A 24,991-nucleotide genomic window follows, 5' to 3' on the forward strand; every position below is an offset into this window, starting at 1 on the left:
ATAGTTTTACAACCATACGCTAAGCGAGTTACATACAGGTACTTCAAGCATTTTCCCAGTCTATCCTAAAAGGCCCACAATCTAATGTACCTGGGACAGTGGAAGATTAAGTGATTTGCCCAGGGTGACAGTGAAAAGTGCAGGGTTTGTTGAACCCACAACCTCCTACTTTGAAATAATTGGATATAACCACCCTGTAAGTCTGTTCCCTCTGTACTATTCTCTTAAGATTTCTATGCCCCAAATACTACTCTTTTTTTATTTTTTTTACACAGAAGCTTGGCAGGCAACTGTCTAATTGTTACTAATAAAAGTCTTCCCACTGCCATGTCACTGACATGACAGAGGGAAGGCCTTGGAGGGGCAGGCCAGAATCAGCCTATTCACTGTGCTGCATCTGCCTGGCAGCTACAGCCACCACTGCTTTGAGGCCTGAAGGCATGTCAGATCTCATGGTGGTGAGAGGCATGGTTGGTAGGTGCTGCACAGGCAGATAGGAGCGAAGGAAAGCTGCTGCACATGGGGGGAGAGGAAGAATTGTTGGACATAGCGTAAAGCAGTGTTCTTCAACTACCAGTCTGCAAAAATTTCCTGCTGGTCCGTGAAAAATTAGTGTTCCCTGCAAGCGCATGTCCGTCTTCCTTCCAGCTTGGCTGCTCCTTATCTTCAGCACCAACTGCACTTGTTTGCAAGGAGAGCACAGTGGCTTTTGCACACTGCACGTGGCTGACCCAAAACCGGGTTTGTAGGGAACACTGATCCGGCTTCGACAGAGGCTGGATGACCCTGAACAAGTAAGGGAGAGAAGCTGGACAGCCCTGAACAAGTAAGAGAGAAAAGAGGGGGGGAGCGCGTTGGGACATGGGAGGGGCATGAATTTGGGACAAAGGTTGGAAGGCAGGGAAGGGAGACACGAACTCAGGACACAGAAAGAAGGGAGGAGGCATGAACTGGGGCACAAGGGATGGGACAGAAAGGGAGAATTGTTGGGGATGAGTGTGTTAAGTGAGAGGGAAAAATGGTGCACATGGGGAAAGGAAAATTGTTGGGCATAGAGAAAGAGATACATGGGGAAGAGAAGAATGAGAGGGAGAAATATTGGATATGGTGGTAGAGAGGTGTGGCATAGTACTGAAGAGGGGTGATAGAAAGAGAAATGTTGGGCATGGACAATTTAGTGAAAAATTCTGCACATGATCTGGGAGATGAGGGAAAAATGTTGGATATGGCAGTAGATTTGTACAAGGGATGGAGACGGGGACCGAGCTGCGGGAATGGGGCGAAGATGGGGGGGGGTTTATTTCAGTCTTAGTAGTTTGCCGGTTTACAAAATAATTCTTTAATTTCAGCCGGTCCTTAGGTGTAAAAAAGATTGAAGAACACTTGTGTAGGATTGTGAGGCCACCCCAGCTGACCCGGAAGGCTTCACAACACCAAGCTAACTCCAGTGATGAAGAGCCCTCAGTCATCTGCAACCCTCCCACTGCCTGTCAGGAAGTCCAGAGTCTACAAAGCCCGGCACCGACACTAGCTTAACTAACGCAAAGCCTTTGAGTCTATCCGCTTGCGAGGCCCTTTTGGTACCACCCCTCTGAAGCAAACATGTCAAAATGGGTAGAGCCGACAGGGCCTTCGAACGCATAGACATGAAGGCTCTTCGTTGAAGTTTGCGCCAGTGCCAGGCCCTGTGTAGACTCAGATTCTGGGTCAGGCAGTGGTAGAGTGGCAGAAGGTGGAAGGTTAGAGGAGAAACACTGGACTTGCTGAGGGAGGGGGAAGGAGAGAGGGAGCAATGTTGGACTTAGGGATGTGGGGAAATGAAGAGAGTTGGTAAGGCTGGATGGGTGCGGAGAAATACTGGACATGGATAGAGGAAAAGAGGAGAAGGGATATGCTTCTTAAGGGAGGAAGGGAAGAAAGGAGGAAATACACATGGATGGAGGACAGGAGAACTGAAGAGAAAGGGAAGACATTCACATGGATGAAGAGGAAGGAGGTCCAGATAGATAAAATGGGATGGGATGGGAAGAAATAGAGAAGAGATGCACATGGCTGGAAGGAAAAAGGAAGAGGGGAAAGATGCATATGGCTAGAAGAAGGAAGGAGCATGAACTTGGGAGGAGGGAATAGAAAAGGAGAATTGCTGGGCATGAGTGAGGGAAAAATGGTGAACGGAAGAAAGAGAAAAATTGTTCGGCAGAGAGAGTAGAGTGAGGGAGAGAAGCATGGGGAAGAGAAGGAGGAGAGGGAGAAATGTTATGGTCATTGAGAGGGAACAGTGGGACAGATTAAAAAGGGATGCAAGGAAGAGGAATATTGGGCATAGGGCTGGTGGGCAGTGGTGAAAGATGCTGCACATGATCCGGAGGATGAGGGGGAGGAGAGAAATGTTGGGCATAGGGCTGGTGGGCAGTGGTGAAAGATGCTGCACATGATCCGGAGGATAGTGGGGGGGGGGGAGAAATGTTGGGCATAGGGCAAGTGGGCAGTGGTGAAAGATGCTGCACATGACCCGGAGGATGAGGGGGGGGGGGGGGGAGAGAAATGTTGGGTACAGGGCAGGTGGGCAGTGGTGAAAGATGCTGCACATGATCCGGAGGATGAGGGGATGAGAAATGTTGGGCATTGGGATGGTGGGCAGTGGTGAAAAATGCTGCATATGATCCGGAGGATGAGAAATGTTGGGCATAGGGCTGGTGTGCAGTGGTGAAAGATGCTGCACATTATCCAGAGAATGAGAAAGGGATAAATGTTGGATGTGGCAGTAGAGGGAGTGGGAGAGATGCACCATGGATTTCTCTCTTTCCCACTCCCTTTGCAGCAAGGGAGGGAATGAGAGAAAGACAGATGGACAGTGAGAGAAAGGGAGATATGTTGCCAATAAGGGTGGAGGAAAGAGGAAGAAAAGTTGGACTCATGGAGAGACAGAGATGTTGGTTGGGAAGGGTATGAGGTCCGGAGAAGAGGAAACGTACAGGAGGCAGAAAGAAATAAATGTTGGATACACAGTCAGAAGGAAGTGCAACCAGAGACTAATAAAATCACCAGAAAACAAAGGTAGGGAAAATGATTTTATTTTCAATTTAGTGATTGAAATGCATTAGTTTTGACAATTTATATCTTGCACTATATTGGTCTATTTTTGCTATAGCTGTTTCTGACGTGACACTGCATATTTTAAAGTCATCTGCTTTGACCTCTTTGGGGAAAAAAAAAAAAAAGCAAATGTAAATAATTAACATTTTCTCTGCAAACAGTATGCTTTGTGTTTTTTAATTTTGTGGTTACCATTAGAATCTTATTAACAATACATATTGTATGTATATGAAAATGAATGGAATAAATTGCATTACAATTAGTACTATTATGGGAGTGGAGTCAGGGACAGAGCTTGAGCAGGGGTACTCTGTTGATATTTGTTAGACTAATGTATCTCAAACTGTGTGTCTCCTGAGATTCCAAGTATGCCGCGGTACACTGATGAGGAAAAGGTGCCTGCCAGCTGACTTTCCTATCTGGTACAGCACCAGCGCTGCATAATGCTGTCCGATTCACCGATTCGGTTGACTTTGGTGAATCGATTCATTTTCTAAAAAAAATTTTTTTTTAATTGGGATTTTGGTGACCAACCCTCCTCGCTGTACTTTCGGGCCCCCTAAAGCAGGAGCAGCAGCGTACAGCCTGTCCTAAGCGCTGCCTCTTGCTGGCCATCCACTGCTGCTCCTGCTTTAGGGGTTGAGGGGGGAGGGTCAGTGTTACATAAGCGCCAGAGCGAGGTACCTTCAGCTCCACAGATTTAGGGGCCCCTGAAGGCCAGCATGTTCCCCTTTATCTCTAGCGTCCTCCGGCTTGCCCCCTGGCCTCCCGGTCTCACCTTCAAAGCTAATTACAGCAGCTTGCAGAGGATCGCCGGTGCTGTAGTGATCCCAGCAGGCTGTTGCCAGCCTCTGCCACGGACCCGCCTGACATAGGAGGAGGGGCGGGACCACAGCAGAGGGTACGTGCTGTAGAGGCTGACGGCAGCCTGCTAGGATCGCTACAACACCAGCAATCCTCTGCAGGCTGCCGTAATTGGCTTTGAAGGTGAGACCGGGAAGCTAGGGGGGAAAGACAGAGGATGCTAGAGAAGGGGAAAAATGCAGGCATTCGGGGGGGCTGCCTGGTGTAGAAGTACATGGAGGGAGGGAAGGGGGGTCCAAACTGCCATAAATATGGCAGACTGGGGGGGGGGGGAAATTGCAGAAAGAGTGATGCGAGAGGGAGAAATGGACATGGGATGGAGGAGGAGAAATGGTGCATGGAGAGAGAGCATGTTGGGTTGGGGGGTGGGAAGGAGGGATGTCACTCAAGGGAAGATGCAAGGAGAGAGAGAGAAATCATGCAGGAGGCAGAAAGTGTTAGATTCATGGAGAGGGCGTGATGGATGGGGAGGACAGGAAGGAGAAATGTTACACTCAGGGGAAGAAAGCACAGAGTGACAAGTTTCACTCATGGATAGAAGAAGTTGGTTGGGGAAGGAGAACCGGAGGAGAAGCAGCATGCAGGAGGAAGAGAGAAAGAAATGTTGGACTGTCAAGCAGGGAGAAATGTTGGACTGGGAGGGGGACCAGAAAGGAGGAAGGGAAGGGAGATGGACTGCAAGGGGCAAAAAGGAGGAAGTGAGAGAGACATGTTACACTGAGGGGGTGGAAGATGACTAAAGGAAGGGAGAGACTAGTGAATGGAAGGAGGGGAGTCTGGTAGCGCTATAGAAATAATAATAATAGTAGTAGTAGTAGTAAAGAGATTCCAGATTATGGAAAGGAAGGAGAGAGATATTGTACTACTGAAGGGTGGAAGGAGAGAGATGTCAGACCATGGACATGGGGAGGGAAGAAGAGATAGGAAGGGAAGACATGGAAAAGTAGATTTTAAGAAGAAAGCAGAAAAATGGAATGTTAAGTTAATACCAAAGATGGGATGCAAGGCAGAAAGTGAAGGAGAGACAAACAGTCAATGAATAAGAAGACACTGGAAACAGTTAAAATCACAGAAAAATAAAGTCACCAGACAAAGGTAGGGAAAATTATTTTATTTTCAATATAGTGATTGAAATGTGTCAGTTTTGAGAATTTATATCTGCTGTGCATATTGAGTGTATATGAAAAATGAATGGGAAAAAATTACATTATAATTAATAAAGGGGATGGGATCCAGGGCAAAGCTTGGGAGGTCTGTGTATGGGGTACTCAGTTGATATTTGTTAGACTTAGGGGGTACTTAGCTTGAAATAGTTGAGAAACACTGCTGTAGGCAAATCAGCCAGCACCAGCACCTCTCCTTCTTTCCAACCCTCTTCCCTGCTGGCACCCCATACTGGCATCTCAGAGCCTTTCTGAAGGGCCTCTGCGCATGTGAGAACGTTGACATGCACGTGATGTCATCATGGTGACGTCCATGCACTTCTGGGTGCTTCAAGCCTTGGCCACTACCTTTAGTGTGCCCCGGCTCGAGAAAGTTTGAGAAACACTGTTAGACTTATGGGGTACTTGCTTGGCTTGAAGAAGTTGAGAAACACCGTTTACACCACTGCACCGGCGTGGGGTTGGAGAGGGCAAAGGTGGGTGGGGTGGGTGAAAAGGCTACAAAATAAACCCACCAGGCCATTTGAAGGAAAAAAAAAAAATAAATAACACACCCCCAATTAGGCAGGTGAATCAAATCGGAAAAAAAAACCCCAATTCAATAGGCCAAATCAAATCGAAATTTTTTTCCTTGATTTGGGTAGTACTAGTTAGTACATTAAGCCATGACCTTGGGGGAACTGGCTTTTAGTTCCCACTGCAGCATCTTGTGACCATGGGCAAGTTACTTAACCCTTCTTTACCCCAGGAACAAAAAACATCTTGGACGGTGAGCCCACATCAGCTGCTTTTAACTCCTAACCCCCACTTGCTCGTGAATTGCCAATGCTTTAGAAACTCCCTAAACCCCCTACTTGTCCTGTTTGACTAGGACAGGATCAGTCTCTTGAATGTTTTAATGTACAGTGATGCGTACATCTAGCAGCACTATAGAAAAGATTACTAGTACTGTAGTAGTAATAAAGTGCCTGCATATAATGAGTCCAGCACGGCATACATCTAGTAGTACTATAGAAGTGATAAAACTACTACTACACCCATAAAATTCATTAAAGGTATGCAGTTTAATAATATTTATTGCTGGAGTCAAATATGGACAGGTAATCTGTAATAATTTCACAAACTTAAAAAAACAACAAACAAACAAAAATAAAACCCCACACGGACTAGGCAGCAAGACAAGACGGCATGTCAGATCACGGGTAGCAGCAGAGACCTTAATTTTATGTACAGTATTACTTAACTATAGTAGCTTGACAATCTTCCACGGATTAGTACTCTAAAAAGTTTTTAAATTACTGTGTACTATTGTGTAACTTTAGTTCACTACTAATAGAGCAGTCCATGTTGCTGCCATAACTTTTTTTTTCAACAACTGCACAAATAAAAGTTATAGCACCCTATATATTACAAAATATTTCGTTTTTCCTGAGAGGACAAGGAGAAAAAAAAAAAAAAAAAAAAAAAGACTTGACCAGGCGCGAGCTCGAGCTCTCCGCAGTGCCCCGTTCCCACCACACGGGAAGGTTGCTTCCCTCCACGCCCAGTGGGCTCTGGCCATGCAACTCTAAACACCAAGAGTAACACCCAACACGGGCCTACGTTTACGTGTCATCTGTATCATAAACTACGTGAAGGACAAAAACAACCCAACATGGGCCAATAACCCCGCCCCCTTCCCCATGCTCCTGAGTGCATTCTTCTTGCTCCCACGATGGTGTGGGGGGGGGGGAATGAGGGCCAAAGAGCTACACGAACCCCTTCTCCGACTGACCTCCACGGACATAACAGAAGACCACCACTCAAAAGTTTAAAGGACTTATGAACGCCTTGGAAGGGGGAGGGAATGCAGGTGCGTGCGCACAGCGCTGAGGAACACTGACGCAAAAAAAAGAAGAGGGGGGGACCTACGGGTACGAAAGAGGAGAAAAAAAAAAAAAAAAAGGCGCGCGCACGCGCGTGCTCCCTGAGACGCTCACCTGCGCCCGGCGGAGAGCCGGGATCCGTCGCGGCGTCGCCTGAGGTCTCCAGGGCCCGCCCTCGCCTATCTCCCCCTGCCAACGCCGGCGTTTTACTGCCTTGCTGAATCACCGGAGCTACTCAGATCGGCAGCCTCCGCACGGGCTCTGTAGCCAGTCTACACAGTGCACACACGGATGTGCCAGGGCGCATGCGCGTTGCCCTTAACCCTCATTAATTATACAACTTTGCGTGTTGTGAGTGGTTGCTGGTCTCTCGAAGCCCCTCCCCGTCTCTGAGCCCCGGGCCAGGGGCGTGCACGGGAGAGTGGGAGCTTGGCGATGACGGCAAGAAATACACTCATTGCACTGCACAGCACAGTTCAGCTGGGAGGAAAGCCAGTTGGCATCCGCCCACTGGCAAAACAGATTGGCTCACAATGGCTAGGCTTCGCACAGCAGCTTAAGCGCTGGGACAGCTGGGAAAGTGAGTACTCCGCTTCCACTCATGCTGTAGGGCATAGCTTTCCTGTACTTTAAGCTCCAGCAGCCCACACGCCTTATTTAAACTGAGCCGGCTTAACTACAGCCTCTCCTCCCCCCACCCAATCCGGGACTGGTGCTGGGCCGAGCTTCTTGCAATCCTTGCAGACAGCACGTGTGAGCCACCTGGATCTTTGCTTGTAAACGCAGCAATAGTTGTACAGCAGGAAATGTAAATGAAAAAATTACATTAAATGTAAAATCTTCTCTGTGTATTTGTTGGAGGGGGGAATTGTGTAAAGGTTCCATATCCATGCCCATAACCTTTACACAGCTCATCCCAACACCCCACCCCCACTCACATAGATGCCAAAGGTGAACCACCCTAAAGAGTGAGACTCAGTGTAGCCCTCATGTCCCGTCTTCCCACACCTACACAAGGCTCTTGCAGGATCTTGGGTAGATCGGTCGGTCACCCACCCTGCACCAGGGCACACAAAAAGATTTCTTGAATAATTTTAGCCACTCACAATCCTTCACATGAACTTGGACATAGGCCAAGGTTGGATAATTCCAGTTGGCTGGAGGATGGGCAAACTGCTTACTCTCTTTTCAGATGAAATGACAGCTCAGGCCGAAGTGTAAATGAACCACACTGGAACTTTTATTGAATTTAATAGTAGAACAGCTTTTAATATTTACAATGATCTCAGCATGATGGCAGACATTTTGGTTCCATCAACAAATTTCCACCATCACTTCCAAGTCACCCATGGTTTGACTACTCCAGTTTATTCTCCACTTCCCTTCCAAAACTCTCTGGGAATCTCCTTCGATCTCAGTGCTTTGGTGGGAGAAAGGAACAACCAGAAAGCCAAGATTGTGAGCTGCACTCCCCTTTTATACACTCCATCCTCCCACTAGGTAAAAGGGGACATCTTACTCCTCCCACAGTGACTACCTGAAAAATCTACTACCACTGCTTTTTCAGCAGAGGCATTTTTTCAGGGGGGTCACATCAGGTAGTACACCCAGGGTATAAACCTAGAATGATTTAAGTGTATTCCGTCTCTTGCATGTTTAGTGTACAGTGCTGCATGGATCTGGTAGCACACCCTGGAAAGCTGCAGTGATCAAACCATTGCTGAAGAAACAATCCCTAGATCCAGCCAAACCAAGCAACTATAGGCCATTTTCCAATATTCCCTTTACATCAAAGCCCCTTGCAAAAACAATGCTCTACTAAATAATTACATTCATCAAGAACCTCTCCACTCACCAATCTGGATTCAGGAGCTATCACAGAACCGAAACAGTACTCCTAGATTTAATAGATGACTGCTGGAGCTAAATGGACAAAGGTCAGGATTTATTTCTCATCCAACTGACTTGAATGCAGCCTTTGACATGCTTGACCATGAGATCCTACTATCCAGATTATTTGAGATTGGGATCAAGGATACAGCACTTTCCTAGTTCTCATCCTTCATGGACCAAAGACAACTACACATCCTAGCAAACTCAGTATTCTCTAAACCGAGAACTGCAAGATACGGAGTACCTCAAGGTGCACTTTTATCCCCACTTCTATTCAATGTCTACATCAGACCAGCCCTTGATATTGAAAAGAAGCATGGAATCAATATACACTCCTTCGCTGATGATTTACAACTCTACACTCCTCTGGGCAAGGCACGGTCCTCACAACTAGAGACCTTTCAAAACTGCCTCATGGAGATTAAAGCATGGATGACAACCAACAAACTTCAACTGAACCCATCCAAGACTGAACTTTTACAGATTCTCTGCCTCTCGTCTTTGCATCTCTTGGGACAGCACCACTCTAGTACCCCAAGACCAAGTGTCCAGCTTGGGCATTACACTGGACGCTAGTATGACTCTTTCAACACAAATCTCCAAGGTAATATCCTACTACTACTACGTATGGCAGCTTAAGCCCATCCACCGTTACTTCACTGATTCTGACTTCACCCAATTGTTATATGCCTTTGTTCTATCCCGCCTGGACTATTGCAATGGTCATTACACCAGTCTACCGGCCAAAAAGCAGAACCGTCTACAAATAGTCCAAAATGCTGCAGTGCGACTCCTAAAAAATCTTGGCCTTTTCAACCATATCTCCCCAGCATTGATCCAGGTCCACTGGCTACCAATACAACCATGCAATATCTTCAAACTAGTATTAGCATTTAAACGCTTCCAGGACATGAAACCTGATTATGTAGTGAAGAAACTCCCAATATACTACTCTCAGTGGTCCCTCCATTCACAACGGGAACTCAGACTTTCCAACCCTCCAGCAAACAGCCTCCACTGGGAGACAGCCCGAAAGCGATCATATTCCTATAGCATACCTAAATTATAGAATCAACTCAAATCATATGAGAGGAGTTCCATGCCCCTTTACCATCTTGGTCGCTCTTCTTTGAACATTTTCTAGCGCCATTATATCTTTCTTGTGATAAGGAGACCAGAATTGAACGCAATACTCCAGATGAGGTCGCATCATGGAGCGATACAGGGCATTATAACATTCTTAATCTTGTTAACCATCCCTTTTTTAATAATTCCTAGCAACTTGTTTGTTTTTTGGCCGTCACCACACATTGGGTGGAAGGTTTCATTGTATTGTCTACGATGACAACCAGATCCTTTTTTTGGGTGCTAATCCCCAAGGTGGACCCTAGCATCCGGTAACCTAAATTGTTACCAAGCCAGGTAGTGGAAGGAATCTACAGAGTATCTAGCAGTCACAAATATATGGAGAAAAAAGCCTCAAACTTAAGTAGCAGCATAAGTACAGAAACTTCTAGCTGCCTTAAATGTTATCACTGAGATAAAAAAAAACTCCACAGAAAATTTGCTCCATGTCAACAAGGTCCAAACCACTGTGAACAGGAGAGCTAGAAAAATATTAATCTTTAGCTGGCAAGCAAACATTCAGTAAGTTCATAGGCCCCAATTATTCACAAAATCTTAAATTCTTCAATCACTCCATTAGTTCCAAAAGTTTCACTGCTCCATCAGAAGAGTCCATAATCCTGACAAGGATCCTTTTCGCCAGATAACCTGGCTTTGTCAGGAGAAATCATTCAAATCCATGCACATTTCCCCTGACACAGCCAGGTAATCTAGCGAAAAGGATCCTTGTCAGGATTATGGACTCTTCTGATGGAGCAGTGAAACTTTTAGAACTATTGGAGTGATTGAAGAATTGAAGATTTTGTGAACAATTGAGGACTAAGAACTGAGGAGATTCTCTAAACTCTGAAACCATGGTAAAAAAAATACCATGGTGGGAACGATTTATGTTTACTGGCAATTCTCAGCACAATAGCATGCAAATTATATGCATGCTATATGTGCGGAATATCACTAGTAAAAGGAGGGGGAAGGAGCTGTGCTCAGAAGAAAAATCACTAGCACAGCTCTTCCTCCTGCCTACCTATAAAAAAAAAAAAGAAGAAGGCCCTGCTCTTCCTGCCTGAATTGGCAAGCAGGGAGAGCAGGGGCTGCTTTTTTAATGAACGCAGTTGTTGTGTGTGCATAGCACACACATAAAAGCTGTACCTATAAAATTAAAAAAAACCCCACTCCACGACAGCAAGCTAACCCTCCAACAGCTCCCCACCACACTAAGCCTAGCAGTCATCCCCTCTCCAAACCCCATCCAGTATCTTTTTTAGGAGAGATGCTCTCTCCCTCCCGCCAGCAGGCACACCTCTTCAAAATGGCAGACCTGTCCCTTCCCGATGCATAGGAGAGTCTTAGGTGTCTGGGCCAATCAAGGCCATAGGCCCCTCTCTGGTGCATCCCAGGATGCACCGGAAAGGGAAAGGCCTGTCATTTTGAATAGGCGGGCCTGCCAGCAGGAGGGAGTGAGCATCCCTCCTGCCAGTCTTCTGAAAAGGTATGAGGGGAGGTCAGGGGGGATGGTCCACTAGACTGTCAGGTTTGTTTGGTTGTCGAGGGGGGAAGCTTGCTGTCTTGGGGGGTACTGCTTCCTCTGACATCAGAGAAAGGGCGGGACCGCCGGAAGAGGAAGCAGCGCAGTAGGGCTCAGAGAAGGGGCAGGACCGCCGGCAGAGGAAGCAGCTGGGCTCACTGGCATCCGGAAACAAGGTAGACAGCTTCTCCATGGGGGAGGGGGGGAGGCTGTGGGGGTGCGAGCGGTTCTTTGGGTGGGAGTGCGAGTGGTCCATCGGGGTGGGAGTGCGAGCGGTGGGGGTGCGAGCGGTCCTTCCGGATGATGAATCAGGCGTCAGGCGGGGTGGGAACTATGTAAAAAAAATTTTATATAGCGCGCTCACGCGTATAACGCGCAAGGTTATGCACGGTTTGTAAAATCGTGTATAACGTGCGCGTTATATGTGTGAAAATACGGTACTCAGGCACTGACAGGAAAGTTAGGCTACGACAGTTCAGACCCTGCCAGTAAATATTGGCCCTGATTTCTCATAAATGAAGGGGCGTTCCTTTTGGTGAATCGTCTGGAGAGGCCATTTTAATATTAATGACTTTGTTATACTACAGTTTTAATATTAATGACCTCATTGTTTTACATTTTCATAGTATAATTGGAGGCTGCTAGAAAGCACAGAAAAGACCACAGTGAACCATTTTAATAATCGGGCGGTAAAATACATGGATTTAACTATGGTGCTAAACCATCGTTAAATGTACAGACTTTAGAGAATTCAGCTCTGAGTGTTTGATTCTCCAGCTAGAGATAAGCATTTTTCTAGCTCTCCTGTGCACAGACAGTTGTTTGGACCTTTTTGAGATATGGAGCAAGTTCTCTGTGGCGTTTTTTTTTTATGCCAGTGATAAGATTTAAGGCAGCTAGAAGTTTCCGTATTTATGCTGCTACTTAAGTTTGAATAAGGTTACCAGACTTCTCAGAAAACCCAGTCATGTCCTTTGTTTAGAGGACTATCCAAGTTCCCAGACAGACTTTTCCAAAACCCAGCAGTTTGTCCGGCCACATCTGGAGGGCCTCTGGGCATGCGCAGATGACATCACACACATCCGCACATTCTCGGGGCTCTCCAGAAGTGACCAGAGCTCGTTGGAGAAGATAAGATTGTGGGGGCGGAATGGGGTGGAACCTCAACTGGAACAGGGTGGGGCTGGAGGCAGTACAAGGCGGGGATGGGGCGGAATGGGGTGGGGTCATGCGTCCGGGTTTGTTAGGCGCCAAATATGGTAACCCTAAGTTTGAGGCTTTTTTCTCCACATGTTTTGTGATTGCTAGATACTCTGTAAGTTCCTTATACTGCCTGACATGGTAACAATTTAGATATAGCTGTGGCATTAGTTTATGTTACCTTTTATATTGTTTAATTCAAATTTTGACAGTGCAATACAACTATATTAAACATGAGCATAATGCACTTAAAATACACAAAATTAATACATTACCAATCCTTTTCTCCCTCCCTTCCTCACATAACTATTACACTGCATATGCATATATTATTACAATATTATAGATAAATATCTTTAGCAATCCCAAATACCTTCCCCTCTCCCCCTGGATGTGTAAGGAATCTGTAAAAAGGGAGATACCTGATATTCATTGCAATTCAACATATGCAGTCAATGGGCTCCATACCTTATTGAATGTCATACTAGACCCCAAACACTCCGCATTCATTATCTCGTATTTATACGTGGAACAAATATTTGCCCACCAAAATGTGTAATTCAATCTGTCGTAACTCTTCCAGTTACGTGTAATCATCTGGATGGCTATTCCAGTCATAATCAAGAAGAACCGGTTTTTATATCTATCTAAAGAAGGCTTAATATGCAATATTGTACCACAAATTATGGCTTCGTAGGTTAACGGGATTGATGACTCAAGAATAATATTTATTTGTCCCCAAATTGACTTCCAGAAATTAAGTATCATTGTAGAATAATACAACAGATGATCCAAGGTCCCTATATCAATATGACAATGCCAGCATCTATTAGACTATTAGGTACATTGGTTACCTTTTATATTGGATTTTGTAATTTGTATCCCAGCATGTTTGGCAGAGAAGTGTGTGTATGTAGGGGGGAGGAGGGGTTAGGAGTTGTGTGAAAGTTTCATATTTATGGAGAAGGGGGGTGTATGTGAGATTGTGAGCTGGCCACAGCTTAGTCTTTCTGACACTGAGCAACAGGGGAAAACACACACAAATATAATTTGATTCACTAGAAGGAATCCAGAAAGACGCGGGGGTGTAAGGGGAGTAATTGTGTGTGGGGGTCTCTTTTTTGTATTATATTCATCTTGAGTATCTGCCACAACATCTGTTTTTGTGGATTTCTACTGTATTTTAGCACATCGTATTTTATTCTTTTACTGTATAATTTTAGTACTATTTAGAGTTTTGTATTTTTATTCATTGATTGTATAATGTTAGTAATGTATGTGAACCACCTAGAACTTTGCGGTAGGGTGGTGTACAAATAAATTATTATTATTATTATTATCAAGTAAACCTAGGATTTATGGTTTTCTAATTTATATCCCAGTATGTTTGGCACAGTAGAGAGTGTGCATGGTGTGGATTGGGGGGAGGAGTTATGTAAAGGTTATGGATATGGAACCTTTGCACAACTCCTCCAACCTTCCCCCTTCACATGTCTCTCTGGATTCTGGGATGTATGAAAGGATATACAGTGGTGCCTCACACAACGAACTTAATCCGTTCCAGGAGCAAGTTTGTTATGTGAAACGTTCGTTGTGTGAAACGCGTTTTCCCATAAGAATACCTGTAAAACAAAATAATTCGTTCTGCAGCCCTACATTTCCCTCCCTCCACCTCACCTCACATGCAGAGCCTGCCAGCCTTCTCCCTCACCCAGCCGCACGATCTCAAAAAGCTGTGCACGCGCAGCTGCTGGAGTTGATCAATGTTCTCTCTCCTGCAACTTCCGGTTTCCGGTTGCGTCAGAGGAGAAGATTGAACAACAGAGCATGCGCGGGCATGTGCTGCTCCCTGAAAGCGTGTGGCTGGCCGAAAAAGAAAGCCGGAAAACTCGGCATCCGAGGTAAGGTGAGGGTGCTGCTGTTCCCGGCTCACATTAGGAAGCGGCGAGAGTAGTTCCGCCCCCCCCCCCCCGGGCCCCTCGGGCGACTTCGTTGTGTGAAACGAAGTTCGTTATAGGGAGCAAGACAAAAAGTTCGTTATGCGCAGCGTTCGCTGTACGAGGCGTCCGTTATGCGAGGCACCACTGTATATGTTTTCTCTTCCATATCCTTTCAGGGTCAGAAAGGCAAGGCAAGGCCAGCTCACAGCTTCACAACCCTGTCCCCCGGTTTCTCCATAACTATAGAGGAGTTGGGAAGGGTGTTGAAGAGAAAGTACAGATATATCCTTTGATTCATTTCAGAATCAAGGGAGCATGTGTGTGTGGGGGGGGGGCATGTCTCTTTTTGTATTTTTTTTCAGCTTGGCTATCTGCCACATCTACGTAAACCTAGGATTTATGGATTTGTAATTTGTATCCCAATTTAACTTTGGCCCCTATACCAGTATCTCTTGCACCAAGTCTTCCATTTCACTGAGGACTTACTTGATTTAAAACAACAACTCCTCTTGTTGGATCCTGAACCTGTTGTATGAAGCAGTCTGCTATTTTACCTAACATATTAACTTCTAGGAAAACAAATAATGGAGAAAAGTGAGCTCCAGTATCTTATTTGGGAGAAAGTTGTCATGTGACACATGACCCAAACAACCGGACCAGCGATGTGTGGAAGTAATTTATTTTGGTTAAGATTGACTATAAAACCACTAGCTTTATAAAATGTATAAAGCGATACAACCCTGAAATGGAAGTCATGTGATGGAACCAGGTCTTAAGGTATGTTATGCAGAATGTTAAAGTTTTACGCTACATGTCAAGCTATATTTGTCGATAGTAAATAATTTAACCTTCATGACATTTGTTTTCTTAGGCTTCTGCAGCTGGTGGTCTCTGAGTCTTGCTGCATTTGGATAGGTAGATGTTTCTGCCATCACAGTGTGAGGTCTGCAGTTTGTCTTTATATAAAGTGGGTCTTCAAACCTGATTGGCTGAGGCTTGAGGACACTTTCCAGCCTCAGTCACCTCAAGCCCCGGCCAATCAGGTTTGAGGACCCACTATACTGCATATAAAGACAAACTGCAGACCTCACAGCATATCCTGAAGAAAAACACAGCTTAATAACTGAAACATTGGTTCTATTTACACAGAAATAGTAACATAGTAAATGACAGCAGAAAGACCTGAATGGTCCATCTAGTCTGCCCAATAGCCAAATGTATTATACATTCACGGTTAAATTGTCTTTTTTCCCTTTGATATTTCTGAGACATAGACCGTAGAAGTCTGCCAGGTATTATCTTTAGGTTCCAACTACTAGAGTTGCCATCAGAGCTCACTCCAGCCTATCAAAGCCATCTTGTCTTGTCATTTGCAAGATACAGACCGTAAAGGTCTGTCCAGCACTGTCCTAAGCCCTCTCCAACTCATCTTAAACTGAATTACTATGTACGGTAGACAGACAATTCGGCCCGGTACTGGCTGTCATTAACTTTATGCCATTCATTTTCTTTTCTTTCTTTTTTTTTTTTTTAAAGGATGTAGTGGCCTCCTCCTTTCCCCAGTAGCCACTCCCAAACCTCCGGGCTTTTTAGAATCAAAAGGAGGAGCAAAAAGTTTTGTGGGGAATGTTCCTTAAAAACAGGTGTAGGGAAAAACACTTGAAGTAAATGGATGCCTTCTGGAAGATACTGTATAAACATTGATGGTACAGTATAAGGCATGTTGCGAGAGAAAACTGGTTTATCCTGTTTCTAAAGGAAAACAGTGCAAAGATCTGATATGGCGAGATTCTAACTAACAGATTCGACACCCCTGTTAGATCAGGTCAATGTCCTTATATCAAACTATCCAAGCATCAGGAAAAACACACCTTGCAGGTTCTACACCCCACGGTGGAATCCTGAAGAAGTTGCAGCCTGAGTGATGCATGGCAATTTATGATGTTCTTGCTGAAAGACATTTGGAGGAAAAAAGTCAGTCAGTCTTCAAAGGGTAGAAATCTGGAGAAAGGGAAAAAGTATGTAACAAAGGCTAGAATTCTGGAGAGAGAGAACAAACCTGTCAAAATAAAGCTAGAATTCTGGAAAGATGAAAAAATTTGGCACCAAAGGATAGATATCTGGAGAACTGAAAGAAGTCTCCCAAAGGTGAGACATCTGGAGCATTCATCCCATGCTTTTTTAAATTCTGCCATCATCTTCATCTCCACCGCCTCCTTCAGGAGGGCATTCCAGGCATCTACCACCCCACAACCTCAATTCATGCCCTCTAGTTTTACCATTTTCCTTTCTCTGGAAAATATTTGTTTCTATATTAATTCTTTCAAGTACAGTATTTAAACATCTGTATCATATCTCCTCTATCCCCACTCTCCTCTAGACTATACATATTCAGGTCTTCCAGTCTCTTCTTTTACATTTTCTGGCACAAAACCCATTCCTTATAGCATCAGGATTGGAATGTTTATGTTTCTGGTATGAGTATGTCTTACTGTCCTATTTTACCATTGGTGTTCTATTCATGTTTACATTTTTTATTGTAAACTGCCTTGAATTGTGTTGCAATGAAGGTGGTATATCAAGTTTAATATGATAAACAATACTATTGTCATTGTTTCCTCTGGACTACTTCAAAACACAGCGAGACATAGACAACTGCAACAATCGTTCATTAAATTTGTCTTTATTTTAGGCATATACTGCAGGCATCAAAGGAAAGGCTTATGGGTCAGCCAGTACACTGTCAAAAGTGCACAGGACTTTGGCACACCAACAATCCCATGGCGACATTTGCACACGGGACATATGTGTGCTGCTGCTTCTGCTGCTTTGAAGCCTTCCCATTAGTGCTGTGAGGAGGTGTTTGGGGGAACCCCGCCAGTACATTTACAAGTCATCACGCTCCTGTTTGGGGTGAACACCCCAAGTACACTGAAAACTCCCATTCTCCTTTTTGTTTACACTGTTCAGGAGTTTTCAGTGTAGTGGGGGGTTCCCCCACACACACATCCCCAAAGGGAGCACGAGGACTTGTAAATGTAATGGGGGGTTACCCCCACACCCCCTTAGAGTGCTAATGGAAAGACTTGAAAGCAGCGGAAGTGGCAGCATGCATATGTCCTGCGCACATATGTCATCGTGGGATTGTCAGCACGCCAAAGTCTTGTGCACTTTTGATGGATCACCGGGTCAGCCATGTGCAGCGTCTAGGAACCCACTGCCCATGGCTTTGTGAATAATTAAGTGTGGCTGGAAGGCAGGAAGAAGGAGGCCTACTTGGACAGCTATGGTACACACCTGTAGGAGGGGGGTACAAACTTGGGACACAGAAGGGAGAGAGCATGTTGAGTCAAGGGAGAGAGGGAGGGAGGGAGCACATTGGGACATGGGAGTGGCATGAACTTGGGACAAAGGCTGGAAGGAAGAAGGAAGGGGGCATGAACTTGGAACACAGACGGGATGAAGGGGCACAAACTTAGGATGAAGGGAAAGGTATGCTAGGGTGGGGGTGGAACTAGAAAGGGAGAATTGTTGGGCATGGGTGTATGAGAGGGAAAAAGAGAAGGTGCACATGGGCAAAAGAAGAGGATAATTGTTGGGCATAAAGAGAGAGAGGTGTTAGACATGGTGGTGGGAGAGAAGTGAGGTAGAGATGCATGGGGAAGAGAAAGATGAGAGGAAAAAATGTTGGATATGGTAGTGGAGAGAACAATGGGACAGATTGAAAGGGATACAAAAGGGAGAAATGTTGGACATGGTGGGGAGGGAATGGAGGGAGAGATGTGACATAGTGCTGAAGAGGGGTGCTAGAAGGAGAAATGTTGGGCATGCGGCTGGTGGATAGGGGTGAAAGATGCTGCACATGGTCTGGGGGATGAGAGAGGAAGAAATGTTAGATGTGGCACTAGAGGGGGTTGGAGAGATGCACCCTGGATCCCACCCTCTCTCTTTTTCCTACTCCCTTTGTATCAAGGGAGGGAATGAGAGAAAGATGGTGGACAGTGAGAGAGAGGGAGATATGTTGCACATGGGGCAGTGGTGCGGGTAGGGGGTGCCTGGGGTGGATGTACACTTCTGCACCTCCCCCCACCATAATTGGGACCACCTGACATCCGCCCCCCCTAACACCAAGTGTTCCTGCCTTCCGATCACCTCATCCCCTCCCACAAAGTCCTGGTGGTCTAGTATGCTGAGGGGTTTGGATCAGACCCCCCCAGCTCAAGAACCCTCCACCCCTGATGTCGCCTCCCCATACTTTTTGTCAAAAATCAGGCAGGAAGGATGCCCACTCCCTCCTGCCTTGAAGGGCCACCTCTTCAAAATGGTGGCCTTTCCCTCTCCCGGTGCATCCTGGAAGGGGCCTAAAGTCCTGATTGGCTCAGACGCCTAAGGCCCCTCCCCCCCCGTGTCATTCTCTAGGTCACTCTCATCTATGTCACTAATAATGCAGCTAATATGAAAGCAGTTTTTCAAGATGATGTCTGGATAGGTTGTACAGGTCTCTCTTGGACTCCAGCAATCAAAACTGAAATTGATCTGAATAAGCTCATAACATAGTGCAAGGAGCTGGTTACACTATCTAAGCAAATTAAAGTCAACTGTTCACTAAAGAAAATGTGTGTCAATTTGGTGGCACATCATTCCTCTGACAGTGAAATCTGTGGCAGAGAATATGAAGGAGCTGCACGCAATTGCGACTGAACCAGGTGCAAACAAGCAGTTCCTAACCAATTTATGGTGTTAGAACCATTTGATAGGACTACAAAAGAATTGTCGACAGATACTAAGCCTTCACTGCATCTGGTGGTTTCACCCAATATCAGTTGAAACAGCACCTGACAACTTCAAGTTCAGGCAGCCATGTGATAGCATCCTTAAAGAATTATCTTGCACATCACCTAAGTCGCTATTATACAATCATAGAGACACACACGGTAGCAACATTGCTGGATCCAAAGCTAAAGGGTCATTCAGATCTGATGACAGTCAAAGGGTGGAACAATGCCATAAATAGATTGCAAACACTGACAGCAGAACAAGTTCTAGTTGAGGTGCAGCCAATTGATGAACCGCCAAAAAATGTCCAAAATGAGAAGAATTGGAAGCAGATATTTTTAGAGACTTATTCAAGAGCATGGACACAGTGTTAGTGCTCAATAAAGTGGATACATACATGTCAAGCTTGGACAAGGACTTCTGCTCATCTCTTGATAGAAGAAGTCTCATGTGTGGCCAAAAATTACATGTATTGCCTGTTCCCTGTGTCACAAGCCCGACTCCTGTGCCAGTCTTGTGCCAGTTAAAAGACACAGAAATATCCCTATTAAGCTGGTTAGGGCTGATCAATGATTCTCTGCTGGGCAGAATCAAGAACATAGTGAGCACACTGAGCCCAGACCGAACACTAAGCACAGAACACTACCTGCACTATATTACAAGTACAGCCAGGAAAAACAGGACTCTGTCCCTTTAAGGGCATCCATTTTGAAGTTGCTGGCTGAACAGGCTGAGGAGGGACCATCCCCCACACAGGGCTGGGCGAAGCTCTGCAGGATTTAGATGCCTGGAAACCTCAGTCAAGGAGGCAGCATGGAGAAGCTCCCAGGCCAGAGGAGCCTTTGCAGCCCCAACTGCCAGAAGACATTAATATAATAATAATAATAAACTAAACTAAACCTTAAGTTTATATACCGCATCCTCTCCACGGAAGTGGAGCTCGGCACGGTTTACAAGAACTTAAAATATAAGAAGAGAAAGGAAAAGGTTTACATGAGCTTATATATAGAATGGAAGAGTAAGGGGGAAAATAGAATTACATGTTAGAGAAGAGCCAATTTTTCAGTTGCTTGTGGAATAGTTGGAGAGAGCCCAGGTTCCGCAACGGGATAGTAAGGTCGTTCCAGAGACCTGTGATTTTAAAGAGAAGAGATTTTCCCAGTTTACCTGCATAGAGAATTCTGCGTAGAGAGGGGAAGGATAGTTTATATCTTTGGGCGGGTCTGGTGGAGTCAGGACTCGAGGAGTTAAAGGATTAGGAGAGGAAGGATGCCGTGAATGATCTTAAAAGCCAGGCTGGAGCATTTGAAATGGATTCTGGAAATCACTGGGAGCCAGTGAAGATTGGACAGGAGTGGGGAGACATTGTCAGATTTGCATTTTGCAAAGATCAACTTGGCTGCAGTATTCTGGATAAGCTGGAGTCTTTGAAGACTTTTTTTTGTTAGGCATAAGTAAATGGCATTGCAGTAGTCAAGTTTGGAGAGGATGATGGATTGGACGAGGACGGCAAAATGTTTTTGGCGAAAGTAGGATCTTACTTTCCTCAGCATGTGGAGGCTGAAAAAGCATGATTTTGCCAAGGAGTTGAGGTGGTCGTTGAGGGAGAGAGAAGAATCAATAATGATGCCAAGGACCTTGCTTGAGAACTCAAGGTGCAGAGCAGCGCCTATGGGTAGTGCGAAGATGGTGGGCAGGTGTTCTAACTTTGGGCTGAGCCAGAGTAATTTTGTTTTTGATAATTTATTTTTCTATACCGCCATACTTGAAAGTTCTAGGCGGTTTACAACAATCGAATGCAAATGCATACAATGCAATATAAACAGTACAAATGCAAACATCAGATTTGAGGTTCTGAAGGATCTACATGATAAAAGTTGACTATGTTGAGAAATTAAAACAATTTAAAAGGATAAAAATGAATTAAGAAACACCATTAAGATCCTAGCTTGCTAAATAGATAAGTTTTTATCTGTTTTCTGAAGTCTAGATAGGAGGAAGCTTCTAAAGCAATTTTTGCAAGCCATATGTTCATTTTGGCCGACTGAAAAGAAAAGGTTCTCTCTAGGAACCATATGTCCTGAGGAGGACAGTGAGCTGGCAGGGCAGAATGGGTCTGAGGCCATGGATGTGAAAATCTTGCCTGAACAACCTATTGTGGAGGCCATGGAAGTAAGTTAAACTTGTTTGTGGTTTTGAAAATAAGTTTGGGGGTTTTTTTGCTACTTCAGGCTGAAGCCAGGACTCTAGACTAGCTGAATGAATGTGAGCTGATTGTGGGCTCAGAAAAGGGGAAGTTTTATTTTCAACTTTCCCAAGTACTGGACATTTTGGTTTATTTCTTTGTTACCTTGCAGGGAGTTATTTTTCTGTCCAAGATGGCTGCCGCTGCAGGCAGAAATATTATTTTTGGACTCTGCTAAAGCTAAGCAGGTTTCAGCATTGCAGAAGATAGGGAGAAGTTTGTATCTCTCCTGAGAAATAAAAGCCTGTACTGGATACAAGAACTGTAGAGATTGGGGGCTTGAGTTTGCCTGACATCTTTGGAGTGGGTCTTGAGGAATGCATTTTGAAGTGCTTTTCAAAGTGCCAATTTTGGCAGACTCACCAATGTCTCTCTCCTAACCTAATCATACAATACAATATATATATAATACCACTTCTTCTAAACAGTACACATCAGTGTTAATAGCCCTAATAGTTACAGGCTTTATATTACCAGCCTCAGAATTGGAGCCTACGCACAGTTGTTAGATCACAAACGAGAATGATCAGTGTAGTATTCAAGCTCCTGCTCCAATCATTGGCCAAATTATTTATCTATGTACTTTTTTTGAATTTTCTTTTTTTAAACCTTCACCAAATAATTTAACTATGCGTTTAAAAGTATATCTTTTCAACTATATATACTCAAATTTCCAACGTGCACTTGTTCATGAGATTTGAAAAAATTGACCAGAAATCTCAAGCAGTCTTCGCTGTTTTGGACAATAAATGTCACATCAAATGCCTGTCTGCCAACGCGGCCAGCGTTTCGCGTGAACTATACTCATCCGCTGCGTCAGGGCCACTGATGTGGCCAGCGTTTCGCGGGAACTATACTCATCCGCTGTGTCAGGGCCACCAAGGCATGATCACTTTTTAATTTTGCAGGCGCGAACAACCTCTCGAACTCGCTGCTCGCTGCTCTCGTTTGTGATCTAACAACTGTGTGTAGGCTCCAATTCTGAGGCTGGTAATATAAAGCCTGTAACTATTAGGGCTGGTAACACTGATGTGTACTGTTTAGAAGAAGTGGTATTATATATATATACTAGTCTTATAGCCCGTTACATTAACGGGTGCTAGAATATATGTGTGTGTGTCTGTCTTTTATTTATTTTTCTCTCTCCTTAGCCGCTTTCTGTATTTGTCTTTTTTTTTTTTTTCCTTGGCTGTCCACTACCACCTCTTGCCTGCTCCCCCTGTCCATTCTCCCTTCCTTTTACCTCCCCTGTGTCATCCACCACCCCATCACTGCGCACCTTATCCAGCAGAAGCCCTTCTCCCTTTGTTTTACCTCCCCCTGTCCATCATCACCTCCTTCCTGCTCCCCCTGTCCAGCAGTAGGCCTGTCTTCATTTTTCTGCCCCCTCCCTGTTCATCAGCACCTCTTCCCCTGTCCATCAACCCCTTTTCTGCCCCTCCATTTCCCTCCCACCCCACTTCCCTGTGCAGTATTTTCCTCCCCCCCATACCTTCCTCCTGAACTGCATGCCCTACTTATGTTGAAATGCTTTCCGGGTTTGGTTGCCGCGGCCTGCAGCCGCCGACAGCCGCCACGGCCGACATCCGATTCGGGCCGCCGCGGTCGACATCCACCTCGGGGGGGGAAGAGAGAGATCGAGCTTCGTGCGGCCAGCAGCCACCGCGGCCGACATCCACCTCAGGGGGAGGGAAAGAGAGAGCTTCACGCACATGCGCACTCCTATCTGCGGTGCCCTACAGCTCACAGAAAATGGATGCACGCGATGGGAGTGCGCATGCGCGGCCTAGCGTTTTATTAGATTAGATTAGATTGTATGATTTGGTATATCTAAACCACTTGGGTTAGCTGTTTTAGGTTATATACTAGTATATCTCTCCTAACCTAGTCAGAGGAGAGAGGCTTTATAGTACCTTAAAGCCAACCTGTTAATTCTTGTGGCTGGGTTGGATTAAGGACAGTAAGAACTGGACTGAGGGACTCTTGGTTTCTTTGTTTGGATTGGGGTTTTTTTTCTTTTGTGAAAATTGTTTGAACTTACCAGGACATTGGGGTAAGGACTCTATGATTGGCCTGCTCAGCCGAGTCAGGAAAGCCTTGGGTTTTGTTGGGGGGTTTTTTGGTGTCAAGATATGACCTGCATTATTTTCTGAACCATCCTGTATGGAAAATAAATGAATTTATTGAGAGCTTACCTGTTTACATCTGGTTGCCATTCTGACTTTTAGTTCTTGTAGTAAGCCCACCTGTACAGGGACTTCCTCCCATTTGGGGAAGCACGCCGGGCCTATATGAGTGACGTGGGCCGGTCTCTGCCATAGCCTATGGGATGGCCACACTACACCTGCTTGGAACTCATGCCACCAGTACACCATCAGAATGTTCTCTTTCAGTTGCAGGATGAACAGTTGAGGAGCAAAGAACAGAACTGCGCTCTGGCTCTGTAGATGGATTATTATGTTAACATTGTTTGACATTATTGTTTAGGGGGTTCAGTCCACGTTAAATGTTTTTCTTGCATATTTACAAAGTAATGCCTATTGTTTTATGTTAAATATGAACAAGTTATAGGATGCATTTGTTTTTTTGGCATTACAAGACCTGTTAAATGTGGGTTGGGTTCAGGGATGGGAAACAAAACAGGGGGAGGGGGGTTGGAGAGGGGACAGTATCAGTATGACAGAGAAGGTGCTGGGAAGGAAAACAAATTAAACGGGGATGGTAGTAATATGGTGATGGGGGGACGGAAAATAATTGAGCAGGGACGGATAGGGTTGGGGACCAGATTATGTCCCCACACACATCTATGACTGACTGCCAAACATTAGTTCTCTACAGCTCAAGAGTAGCTATGCTCTGTTACTCATACCAACAGCTACACATAATCTAAACCAGACCGCACCTCCTGCCACTGGTTGTACAGCACCGTACGTGATTGGCTGAAATATCTGCTTCTCACACCTATGAGAGCAGAATTATTAATGGTAATGTTGATGGCTGCTTTCTCTCTTTGGTCACTGTGACATGACTACACACTTTCCCAACGGGTACACTTAACAATGCAGAAAATACAAGAGAGCAGTGAAATGTCATGAAAAAAAGGACCAACTTTTTTGTCCCCGCATTTTAAAAATATAGATTTTATTAAAATAAAAAAATTTTAAAAACATAAGAAAAGGTTTTTGCCATAGACTCATGAAGGCAGGTTCTCTGGAGACCTACCTATACATACCAAGAAAGGTGTTTGGACAGTGCATAAGGACTCAAGGTTTAGGGTTGTGGACAAGCAAAGAGTTGTC

At 45.1% G+C, this 24,991-nt stretch overlaps 1 protein-coding gene across 1 annotated transcript in view; it reads right to left on the reverse strand.

The window, feature by feature from the left end:
* Positions 1-7,307, reverse strand: part of PAIP2B (poly(A) binding protein interacting protein 2B) — a 104,716-nt gene extending 97,409 nt beyond the window's left edge. Inside the window, exon 1 of the mRNA XM_033959814.1 lies at positions 7,103-7,307. The gene's annotated coding sequence lies outside the window, so the exon portion shown is untranslated. The remainder of the gene's footprint in view (positions 1-7,102) is intronic.
* Between the last annotated feature and the right edge of the window lie 17,684 nt (positions 7,308-24,991).

Source organism: Geotrypetes seraphini, chromosome 1 (genome assembly GCF_902459505.1).
Source record: "Geotrypetes seraphini chromosome 1, aGeoSer1.1, whole genome shotgun sequence".
Taxonomy (NCBI): domain Eukaryota; kingdom Metazoa; phylum Chordata; class Amphibia; order Gymnophiona; family Dermophiidae; genus Geotrypetes; species Geotrypetes seraphini.